Source organism: Protopterus annectens, chromosome 4.part0 (assembly GCF_019279795.1).
Source record: "Protopterus annectens isolate FY-2018-M chromosome 4.part0, PAN1.0, whole genome shotgun sequence".
NCBI lineage: Eukaryota > Metazoa > Chordata > Ceratodontiformes > Protopteridae > Protopterus > Protopterus annectens.
Window position 1 is genome coordinate 962,534,566 of NC_056733.1, and position 13,439 is coordinate 962,548,004.

Below are 13,439 nucleotides of genomic sequence, written 5' to 3' on the forward strand. Positions count from 1 at the left end.
GCATTACTTAGATTTACACTAATAAGTTCTTCTGACCCCAGTTTAAGGATTTTAGCATTGCTTCGATATGCACTAATCAGTTCTTCTTAACCTAGTTTATGGATTTTAGCATTACTTAGATATGAACTAATCATTTCTTCTCAACCCAGTTAATGGATTTTAGCATTACTTAGATATACACTAATCAGTTCTTCTGAACCCAGTTTAAGGATTTTAGCATTACATAGATATACACTAGCAGTTCTTCTGATCCCAGTTTAAGGATTTTAGCATTACTTAGATATACACTAATCAATTCTTCTGAACCCAGTTTAAGGATTTTACCATTACTTAGATGTACACTAATTAGTTCTTCTGACCCTAGTTTAAGGACTTTAGCATTACTTAAATATACACTAATCAGTTCTTCTGAACACAGTTTAAGCATTTTAGCAATCCTTAGATATACACTAATCAGTTCTTCTGAACCCAGTTCATGGATTTTAGCATTACTTTGATATACACTAATCAGTTCTTCTGACCCCAGTTTAAGGATTTTAGCATTACTTAGATATGTACTAATCAGTTCTTCTGATCCCAGTTAAAAGCATGTCAGCATTAGTTAGAAATGCACTAATCAGTTCTTCTGAAACCAGTGTAAGCCTTTTAGCATTACTTAAATATTCACTAATTAATTTAGCATTACTTAGATATGCACAAATCAGTTCTTCTGAACCCAGTTTTACGCACTAATCAGTTCTTCTGAACCCTATTTAAGCATTTTAACATTACTTAGATTTGCACTAATCAGTTCTTCTGAACCCAGTTTAAACATTTTAGCATTACGTAGATATGCACTAATCAATTCTTCTCAACCCAGTTTAAGCATTTTAGCATTACTTAGATATACACTAATCAGTTCTTCTGAACCCAGTTTAAGCATTTTAGCATTACTTAGATATGCACTAATTAGTTCTTCTGAACCCAGTTTAAGCATTTTAGTATTACTTAGATATGCACGAATCAGTTCTTCTGAACCCAGTTTTAAGATTTTAGCATTACTTTGATACGCACTAATCAGTTCTTCTCAACCCAATTTAAGGATTTTAGCATTACTTAGATATACACTAATCAGTTCTTCTGAACCCAGTTTAAGGATTTTAGCATTACTTAGATATGCACTAATCAGTTCTTCTGAACCCAGTTTAAGCATTTTAACATTACTTAGATATGCACTAATTAGTTCTTCTGAAGCCAGCTTAAAGATTTTAACATTATTCAGATATGCACTAATTAGTTCTTCTCAACCCAGTTTAAGCATTTTAGCATTACTTAGATATGCACAAATCAGTTCTTCTGAGCCTGATTTTAAGGATTTTAGCATTACTTAGATACGAACTAATCAGTTCTTCTGAACCCAGTTTAAGCATTTTAACATTACTTAGATATGCACTAACCAGTTCTTCTGAATCCAGTTTAACCATTTTAGCATTACTTAGGTATGCACTAATCAGTTCTTCTCAGCCCAGCTTAAGGATTTTTAGCATTACTTAGGTATGCACTAATTAGTTCTTCTCAACCCACTTTAAGGATTTTAGCATTACTAAAATTTGCACTAATCAGTTTTTCTGAACCCAGATTAAGGATTTTAGCATTACTTAGATATACACTAATCAGTTCTTCTGAATCCAGTTTAAGCATTTTAGCATTACTTAGATATGCACTAGTCAGTTCTTCTCAACCCAGTTTAAGGATTTTAGCATTACTTAGATATGCACTAATGAGTTCTTCTCAACCCAAATTAAGGATTTTTGTCATTACTTAGATATACACTAATCAGTTCTTCTGAAGCCAGTTTAAGGATTTTAGCATTACTTAGATATGCACTAATCAGTTCTTCTGAACCCAGTTTAGGGATTTTAGTATTTCTTAGATATGTACTAGTCAGTTCTTCTGAACCTGGTTTAAGTATTTTAGTATTACTTAGATATGTACTAATCAGTTTTTCTGAACCTAGTTTAAGGATTTCAGCATTACTTAGATATACACTTATCAGTTCTTCTGACCTCAGTTTAAGCATTTTAGCATTACTTAGATATACACTAATTAGTTTTTCTGACCCAAGTTTAAGAATTGTAGCATTGCTTATATATACACTAATCAGTTCTTCTGAACCCAGTTAAAAGCATTTTAGCATTAGTTAGATATGAACTAATCAGTTCTTCTGAACCCTGTTTAAGCATTTTAGCATTACTTAGATATGCACTAATTAGTTCTTCTGAACCCAGTTTAAGCATTTTAGCATTACTTTGATATGCATGAATCAATTCTTCTGAACCCAGTTTAAGGATTTTAGCATTACTTAGATACGCACTAATCAGTTCTTCTGAAGCCAGTTTATGCAGTTTAACATTACTTAGATATGCACTAATCAGTTCTTCTCAACCCAGTTTAAAGATTTTAGCATTCCTTAGATATACACTAATCAGTTCTTTTGAACCCAGTTTAAGGATTTTTGCATTACTTAGAAATGCACTAACCAGTTCTTTTCAACCCAGTTTAAGGATTTTAGCATTACTTAGATACGCAATAATCAGTTCTTTTGAACCAAGTTTAGGCATTTTAGCATTACTTAGATATGCATTAATCAGTTCTTCTGAACCCAGTTTAAGCATTTTAGCATTAACACTAAATAGTAAATAATTAGTTTCACAGTTATGCTTTCAATTCACTGTTTCTTACTTAGCTTGAGAAAGTTTTCTAACGACTTTAGCCTCCTTGTTTCATGTCATTCCTGAAACATTTCTACCATACATTTATTGAGCAGTTAAAATTTTCTCTAGTTGCTATTGGCTTTGCCCGAGATGGAATAGTCCTTACATTGGGGGTGTGAATTAAAAAGTGTGCACACAGTTTTAGTAAGCCACTGCCTTAGCATCTGGGTGACATGCATGCTTGCAGTAAAAGCTTCAGTATGGCTTTCCTGTGCACCAGATAACACAATGAGCAATGTATCTCTTGGGTTCTCTACCTTCAAAACAGGAATGTGAGTCTTGATGTATTTCAAACACTGAAAACAGAGTATACCTCAAAACTGGCACTAGGTATATTGTGTTATATTGTATTTTATTTTATTTTAGTTTAGTTTGTTTACCGGGGTAGTACAGTGATAATTACAGATCATTTGCTGGCACGGCCTGGGTATATTAACAACAGGTGTTCTATCCTCCATCTTTTAGAAGGTGGAGATGAAGATACGGCTTCATATATTTCAAAGGGGAAAAAAGCTAACAGGGCCACTTCCATGATGACAAAACTTTGGAAGACTAGGTAATTATGTGTTGAACTAAGATTTCTAAGTTTTCAAGAGATCCGCTTATATACCAGACCAACCTTTAGATTTTTTTGCATTCTTCACATATTCTGTGTCAGGAAGATCCATGAGTGGGTTCCTATCAGCTGACAGAAGACACAGGTTAGCGAATGCAACTTGGTCGAGTTGTAAACGCAGAAACGGCAAAATATCAAAGTGGCATGTAAGCGAATTCTTTCCCTGGGAAAGAATTCACTTGGCCGCTTTGGCAGTTTATCGTTTTTGGCACTGTAGTGCAGTCTTGGAGTTGGTATATTTAAGTAGGGAGTGGGGGGCAAAGCCCCCCCACCTAATATCATGTTTTAAAGTGTTTTTTTTTGTTTTTTTTTTTGGAACAGCGATTTTTTTCCCTTGGAATAAAAATCGCTGTTCTGACAGGAAAAAAATCGCTGTTCTGACAGTTCGGTTTTGTAAGCTTTCGCTTACATGGGTTAGATTAATCACCATTCGCTAACCTAAGCATTCGGTGATCTAATATAGATCAGAATGAGCCATATGTCCAAACCTGGTGGTGTTTCCACTATGAACAACATCCTGCATTCATCAAAACCAGTTTGGGGTTATGGTAAGTGATGATGCGGTCTGTGGAGTTTGGGGCTATTGTAAGTGACATACAGTTTGGTGGGGTTTGGGGCTTTGGTAAGTGATGATGTGGTCTGGTGGGGTTTCGGGCTATGGTAAGTGACACTGCGGTCTGGTGGGGTTTGGGACTATGTTAAGTGATGATGAAGTCTGGAAGGGGTTTGGGACTATGGTAAGTGATGATGCAGTCTTGAGGGGTTTGGGGCTATGGTAAGTGATGATGTAGTTTGGTGAGGTTTGGGGCTACAGTAAATGATGATGCAGTCTGGTGGCAGACAGACCACTGCCTCATGGATGAGGAATAAGCCACCAGAAGTTCATGTCACTCATTTTGTCCAGCTTTAGGCCGACCCAGCTGATAAATTGCATTATTTTTAGTGAAATTAAGCTGTACAAATCTGAACAAGTTTGAAGTTATTAGCACTCCTAGGGCACATGAGGAACTGTTATATAAACATGCCTGCAGCAAGTGGAAGTAAATAGGCTTCTCAGGGAACAAACTCTCTTTGAGGTCACCATGCCTTTCAGAAATGTTACTCACAGCAGTAGTAAATGCATTTAAAAATGTGATGAAACGTTTGTAGGACACTAATGTTAAGAAGTGATTCCTCAAATGAAAATCAAGACACAGGCCATTTTTAAAGAAGTCTGTTTACATTCTTTAATTAAAACAAGACTGACATTTCTAAAATACTAATTATAGCAGAGCAGTTTGCTGTTATTTGCTTGAACTTTTCAGAATACATTCCTTACTTTATCAGTAGTTTACTTGATCTAGTTACACTCCCTCCCCGCTTTACTTCATTTTACTAATAACCGAAGTTGCAGAGAACAGTTCCTCTCTGCACCAACAAATCTGGCGGTCTGGTTTTAGCAGTGCCTAAGAGTTTTGCTCATACATTGCGTAATTAAGGAATGGATGACAGTAAGCGTAAGTCAATGCCTACATTGTTCAGTTACACTTCATAGAGCAGAATACTGAAATACGATTAATAATTCTGATAAAAGTAAACTGACTCATGCTGAAAAAATCAAACAGTTGTTAATAAACCCAGAAAGGTCAGTCTCAGACTGAAAAGTTAGAAAAAAAGGATGCAATAGCTAATGTATTTTATTTATGCCCAGTACATTTCAAGACTAATACAGGATTGTTTAAGTATGAGTCATATTATGTAGCAATAACGCTGTTCCTTATCTACCAGGCATTTATGTTAAGCATACTAGCTGCTTTTTCAAACTTCCCAAAAGTATGAGTTTTTATTTATTTATTTTTTCTGCAGTCTGAAACAAGGGAAGTTTTGGTATTTGTCAAAAATGAAGTTGGTAAGTCTCAGAAATAGTATTCCACAGAAATTGCTACACAAGGAACTAAGCATAACTCATTAACTACACCAGGGAAGATTTGCGTGAAGCTACTCATGGAATGTAGGTGACATCCTGATGGTGGGTGTTGGATTTGGGGCTGGTAGATGGACAGTGAGGGTACTAGTTACATAACATCTGGAACTCTATGGAGTATGCAGGTACTGTCATCTTGTAATGTGGACGTTTCAGCAGTACTGCCACTCTTATAAGCACCAAGATAGGGTGTGCCTGTTAGTAATATAATGGGCCCAGCAACAATGTGCCATATGACAGATGCGATATATACATATATATATATATATATATATATATATATATATATAGTCAGACAGACATATCCCGTCTGGGTGTTGAATGCACACAATTTATTTATTTACATTTTGTTGACCAGATTAGTCCCAATAGGCCAGTGGCCTTTTATCAAGGGTGATCCAAAATGGTACTCATACTGACTAGGGTAAATTTGGATAGGGCAGCAAGGAAGTTTCCCTGCCCTTCTAGATAAATGTGCTGGGGTCTTTTATATCCACCTGAGCTACAAACAACTCAGACAGATAGGACTTTGGTTTAACATCTCATCTGAAGGGCGGCAGACTCTGGAGCAGACAGATAGGACTTTGGTTTAACATCTCATCTGAAGGGCGGCAGACTCTGGAGCAGACAGATAGGACTTTGGTTTAACATCTCATCTGAAGGACAGCAGACCCTGGAACAGACACATAGGACTTTGGTTTAACATCTCATCTGAAGGACGGCAGACCCTGGAACAGACCGATAGGACTTTGGTTTAACATCTCATCTGAAGGACGGCAGACCTTGGAACAGACAGATAGGACTTTGGTTTAACATCTCATCTGAAGGATGGCAGACTCCGGAGTATATTACCCCACCTCCATACTGCACTACAGTATCAGTACTGGAAATGAATCCCACCACTGGTGTGAAAATGGAAGTAACATCCACTGGGTGTTCCAAGACTAGGGTTAAATATGTTACCTGCTAAGGCACTGACAAAGACCTAGCAACACTTATAGCACAGACACCCCAGCAACTCCAGCCCACACGTGTGAGACCTATTAACATCTACAGCACAGACACCACAGCATCTCCAGCCCGCACGTGTGAGACCTACCAACATCTACAGCACAGACACCACAGCATCTCTAGCCCACAAATGTGAGACCTATCAACATCTACAGCACAGACACCACAGCATCTCTAGCCCACAAGTGTGAGACCTATTAACATCTACAGCACAGACACCACAGCATCTCTATCTCACATGTGAGACCTATCGACATCTACAGCTCAGACACCACAGCATCTCCAGCCTGCACGTGTGAGACCTATCAACATCTACAGCTCAGACACCCCAGCATCTCCAGCCCACACGTGTGAGACCTACCAACATCTACAGCTCAGACACCACAGCATCTCCAGCCCACACGTGTGAGACCTATCGACATCTACAGCACAGACTCTACAGCATCTCTAGGCCACAAGTGTGAGACCTATCAACATCTACAGCACAGACACCCCAGCATCTCCAGCCCGCACGTGTGAGACTTATCGACATCTACAGCATCAGACACCACAGCATCTCTAGGCCACAAGTGTGAGACCTATCAATATCTACAGCACAGACACCACAGCATCTCTAGCCCACAAGTGTGAGACCTATCAACATCTACAGCACAGACACCCCAGCATCTCCAGCCTGCACGTGTGAGACTTATCGACATCTACAGCATCAGACACCACAGCATCTCTAGGCCACAAGTGTGAGACCTATCAACATCTACAGCACAGACACCCCAGCATCTCTAGCCCACAAGTGTGAGACCTATCAACATCTACAGCACAGACACCCCAGCATCTCCAGCCTGCACGTGTGAGACTTATCGACATCTACAGCATCAGACACCACAGCATCTCTAGCCCACAAGTGTGAGACCTATCAACATCTACAGCACAGACACCCCAGCATCTCCAGCCCGCACGTGTGAGACCTATTAACATCTACAGCACAGACACCCCAGCATCTCCAGCCCGCACGAGTGAGACCTATCAACATCTACAGCACAGACACCCCAGCATCTCCAGCCCGCACGTGTGAGACCTATCAACATCTACAGCACAGACACCACAGCATCTCTAGCCCACAAGTGTGAGACCTATCAACATCTACAGCACAGACACCACAGCATCACCAGCCAGCACGTGTGAGACCTATCAACATCTACAGCACAGACACCCCAACATCTCCAGCCTGCACGTGTGAGACCTATCAACATCTACAGCACAGACACCACAGCATCTCTAGGCCACAAGTGTGAGACCTATCAACATCTACAGCACAGACACCACAGCATCTCTAGCCTGCATGTGTGAGACCTATCAGCATCTACAGCACAGACACTACAGCATCTCTAGCCCACAAGTGTGAGACCTATCAACATCTACAGCACAGACACCACAGCATCTCCAGCCCGCACGTGTGAGACCTATCGACATCTACAGCTCAGACACCCCTGCATCTCCAGCCTGCACGTGTGAGACCTATCAACATCTACAGCTCAGACACCCCAGCATCTCCACCCCGCACGTGTGAGACCTATCAACATCTACAGCACAGACACCACAGCATCTCTAGGCCACAAGTGTGAGACCTATCGACATCTACAGCACAGACACCACAGCATCTCTAGCCCGCATGTGTGAGACCTATCAGCATCTACAGCACAGACACCACAGCATCTCTAGCCCACAAGTGTGAGACCTATCAACATCTACAGCACAGACACCCTGGCATCTCCAGCCCGCTCGTGTGAGACCTATTGACATCTACTGCACAGACTCCACAGCATGTCTAGGCCACAAGTGTGAGACCTATCAACATCTACAGCACAGACACCACAGCATCTCTAGCCCGCATGTGTGAGACCTATCAGCATCTACAGCACAGACACTACAGCATCTCTAGCCCACAAGTGTGAGACCTATAAACATCTACAGCACAGACACCACAGCATCTCCAGCCTGCACGTGTGAGACCTATTGACATCTACAGCACAGACACCACAGCATACCCAGCCCGCACGTGTGAGACCTATTGACATCTACAGCACAGACACCACAGCATCTCCAGCCCGCACGTGTGAGACCTATCGACATCTACAGCTCAGACACCACAGCATCTCTAGCCTGCATGTGTGAGACCTATCAGCATCTACAGCACAGACACTACAGCATCTCTAGCCCACAAGTGTGAGACCTATAAACATCTACAGCACAGACACCACAGCATCTCCAGCCTGCACGTGTGAGACCTATCGACATCTACAGCACAGACACCACAGCATCCCCAGCCCGCACGTGTGAGACCTATTGACATCTACAGCACAGACACCACAGCATCCCCAGCCCGCACGTGTGAGACCTATCGACATCTACAGCTCAGACACCCCAGCATCTCCAGCCAGCACGTGTGAGACCTATCAACATCTACAGCACAGACACCACAGCATCCGCAGCCCGCACATGTGAGACCTAGCAACATCTACAGCACAGACACCACAGCATCTCTAGGCCACAAGTGTGAGACCTATCAACATCTACAGCACAGACTCCACAGCATCTCCAGCCCGCATGTGTGAGACCTATCGACATCTACAGCACAGACACCACAGCATCTCTAGCCCATAAGTGTGAGACCTATCAATATCTACAGCACAGACACCACAGCATCTCTAGCCCACAAGTGTGAGACCTATCAACATCTACAGCACAGACACCACAGCATCTCCAGCCTGCACATGTGAGACTTATCGACATCTACAGCATCAGACACCACAGCATCTTTAGCCCACAAGTGTGAGACCTATCAACATCTACAGCACAGACAGCAGTGCATCCTCAGCCCGCACATGTGAGACCTATCGACATCTACAGCTCAGACACCACAGCATCTCTAGCCCACAAGTGTGAGACCTATCAACATCTACAGCACAGACACCAGTGCATCCACAGCCCGCACGTGTGAGAGATGTGGCATGGATGCACTGCTCCACATAATAAATGGATGTTTAGACTAGAAAGGCCCATGTCATGCCTGACACATGAGTTCTGTTGCATACATACGGATACCATTCACTGTACTGTATTTGTCTGACAGACACACAGATGATTACAGCTCTAAACTATTAATGAGTTGATTCTTGTAACCCAAGGGTGCAGGGTTTAATTCCTTCTGTCTCCATTTACTTTCTGTATTACTTTGAACAAGTCACTTAACCAAAACATCCACCTGGATAACCCCTAAAAAGTAACACTTGTGTCCAGTTGGCTTACCCAGTAAACAAATGAATAAAATAAAAAAAGAATCACATGCCGTATGCCTTGCTTAAGTGCATCATAAGGCACTTACTACCTCTCACATGTGTCATGAACTGAAGACCTTGACAGAGCTGCAGTGCCTCCTCCTGTTTGACAGATGGTGCTACATGCACTTCACACTCTTATGCTGACTGTTGGTATATAGAATTGAGCATCACTCCCATGTGCACATGTTTTTACCTGTGTTCCTAGGCATGGTGAACTGTATACCAAGTAGCCTGCATCACAAGGGTCAGGAGCTGCAAGCTGTGTTCCGAGACACCTTGGTAGACTATACTGTCAGTGTCCAAGACATCACTGGATTATCATTGACCAGTGGCCCAGATAAGATGTTTATATCTATACAACTATGGTAGTAAGTTATGTAAAGTTACCTCTAGAAATGCATTATTCTAACTTGGCAAACTATCTCTAACTTCAGCCAATAAACTACCAGTCATTAATCCCTGAATCAATATACTTATTGCTAATTTATTTAGTAAGGTAACCCATTCTATCCATTTAAATATTACCATCTTTAATTTATTTATTCTTTGCTGACCAGGTTAGTCCTACTAGGCTAGTGGCCTCTTTTCAGGGGTGACACAAGGTGGTATTTATCTTTCTACAGGGAAATAAAGTGTATGAACCACATAAATGCCACTTTATCAGATATTACATTTTTGCATTATTTCTTTAATACGATATAAACGGAGCTGAATGAAGGTTTTATGTTGTGTGTCCTGAATGATGGCATTTGCCTTTAAAATGCTTTTAAAGGTGGGTTTCCAAGTCAGTCCTAAATGATGGCTAAGAGGTGATTTCTTTGAGATGAGAAGGTAGAGATTCCTTTAACTTTGGATGATGTACCAAACATTAATGCTTGATACAATGAAGTTTGGTTACTGGAGTTTCATACAGAGCTCTATAGAGGATATCTTTGGGATAAGCAACTAAAGGAATAAATGAATAAGGATGCAGGAATATATTTTTTAGTATTTGTTTATTGGGAAACCCCAATTGGGCAGTGCTCCTTTACAGTGGAGGTCCATGAAGCAAAATCTCCATTATACAGACATATTTTCATTAATTACATGATTACATGAGATACAATCAGTTTCACAGATAACTAACAGTTACACAACTTATACATGAACAACATTTTTTTACACAAGAATACAAAGAGGCATGCATAGATTATCAGGTTTTACACTGAAACATTGTTACTTAACAGAGGCATGCATAGAATATCAGGATTTACACAGAAACATTGTTACTTAACAGAGGCATGCAGAGAATATCAGATTTTACACTGAAATATTATAGCAATAACCCATGCCTGGGTGTGGGTAATGCTGGATTTACCCATGGTTGGTGTGGTTTGGTCACGAGGGCAAAGCCCGAGTGGCCAAATAAAGACAACCGTCAGTAAATCCAGCATTACCCACACCCAGAAGTTGGTTATTGCTATTATACAATGACATTATTTAAGAAAAAAAATTACCTTTCTTAAATAATGGCATTGTATAATGCCTCCTTGCTGCCCTTCCGCAGCTGTCTGGTATTCTGCGGCAGTTCTGATGTACTGCGCATGCATATGCTTACGCAGTACATCAGAGCTGTGGGTGGAAGCAACAGAGAAAGAAAGATCTCTGTTGCTTTTCCCGAACTGTCTCGCTATGTTAAAGGAGTTTAACATAGCGAGACAGCTTTAAAAAAAGTAACGGAGAATCTCCATTGCTTTTTTAAAAGCTGTCTCGCTATGTTAAACTCTTTTAACATAGCGAGACAGTGTGTAAAAAAAGACTTATACTAATGGAAAAAATCCGGGCGACCGGACCTTTTTCCATTAGTATAAGTCTGATTTACAACATGCATGCTGACCAATCGGTGTGCACATTTTGGAATATTAATGGGGGGGCGGGGGCGTTGTATAATGTTACTTAACAGACTTGTTATAAGTCTGAGACATAAGGAGTTAAACCAGTAACAGGGAAAGGAAGGTGTGGGGAGACATGAAAGATGAAGAAGATGGGAGCATGTAACTATGATAATAGTTGTGTTACGTTTTATACAGAAGGAAGTAGGGTAAAACTCTCATGGTTATGCTAGTGTGTTACGTTTTATACAGACGGAAGTAGGGTGAAACTCTCATGGTTATGCTAGTGTGTTACGTTTTATACAGAATGGAGTAGGGTAAAACTCTCATGGTTATGCTAGTGTGTTACGTTTTATACAGAAGGAAGTAGGGCAAAACTCTCATGGTTATGCTAGTGTGTTACATTTTATACAGACGGAAGTAGGGAAAACTCTCATGGTTATGCTAGTGTGTTACGTTTTATACAGAAGGAAGTAGGGTGAAACTCTCATGGTTATGCTAGTGTGTTATGTTTTATACAGAAGGAAGTAGGGTAAAACTCTCATGGTTATGCTAGTGTGTTACATTTTATACAGAAGGAAGTAGGGAAAACTCTCATGGTTATGCTAGTGTGTTACGTTTTATACAGAAGGAAGTAGGGTAAAACTCTCATGGTTTTGCTAGTGTGTTACATTTTATACAGACGGAAGTAGGGAAAACTCTCATGGTTATGCTAGTGTGTTACGTTTTATACAGAAGGAAGTAGGGTAAAACTCTCATGGTTATGCTAGGGCCGGATACAACACAATTGTCAGCGTAGTTGTCAGTGCCATTATTTAAAACACTTGTGTGGTTAAATCATTAAAAGCAACATTAGTCTCTGTAATAGTCCCTTCAACATTTACATTATCTACATTGTCTAAATTAGTAAATGGTTCTGTCACATTACTAACTGTAACAGTTTCGACAGTCCTTTCATCCAAATTGTTAGTGGATGAATGCGAAATAGAAGAAGCACTGCCATCATTACTACTAATCCCATTGTTATTCCTAGGCCAAGTAAAGACTTGACCGAGTTTGAAATCTCTAGCGTCTCTATTAATTTTACCCTTTTTCTGCTCCAACAGTCTCTTCTCATAAATGTTTATATTGTCCAACAGTTTGTCCATGGCTTGTTCAACTCTAATGCCCGGATATTTAGATAAAATGTTTCCTTGTTGTTTACTTAAATTGTTCCTCAGTCTCTCCTCTTCAGGGCTGAAGAACTCATTTAACAGTCTCATATATTTAAAACTGAGCTCTAGATTCAACTGCTGCCATTGGTATAATAAACTAGGGTATAAATTACCTGTTGTCGGCATTTTGAGAATGCGCAACCCCCTCGGCACTATTTTCCTGTTCAGACAGACCTCGAAGTGCTGGCGTTGCAATTGCATTCGCTTTAGTTTTAGAAAGTCCAACTCCAGTCTGTTTAATTCATCATTCAGCCCACTAAAATCATTCACATTTCCTTCATTATGTCCTTCTTCATCCGTAGGTTCATGAAGTAGAAGTAAATTCTCATTACCGGCCAAACATGTACGAAAGCGTTCAGTAGAACACAATGGGATTTCACGATCTCGTATAGTGTATGGTAGTTCAATAGAATCACTTCCTGTGCCACTCATGCTCCCTCAGTGTGGTAAATGTAAAAACAAAATAAATCAGAAAAGTTAACAGGTACCACACGAGAAGGATGGCGTGGCTATGGGCACTTCTTGTGCCAATAGCTACACCAACATAGTAATGGCCAAATGGGAGGAAGATCAATTATTCCCGTTACAAGAGTTTCGGAGCAAAGCTTTATTTTATAAGCGTTTTGTAGATGACCTTTTCTTTATATGGTTTGGTACAGAAGTAGAGCTTCAT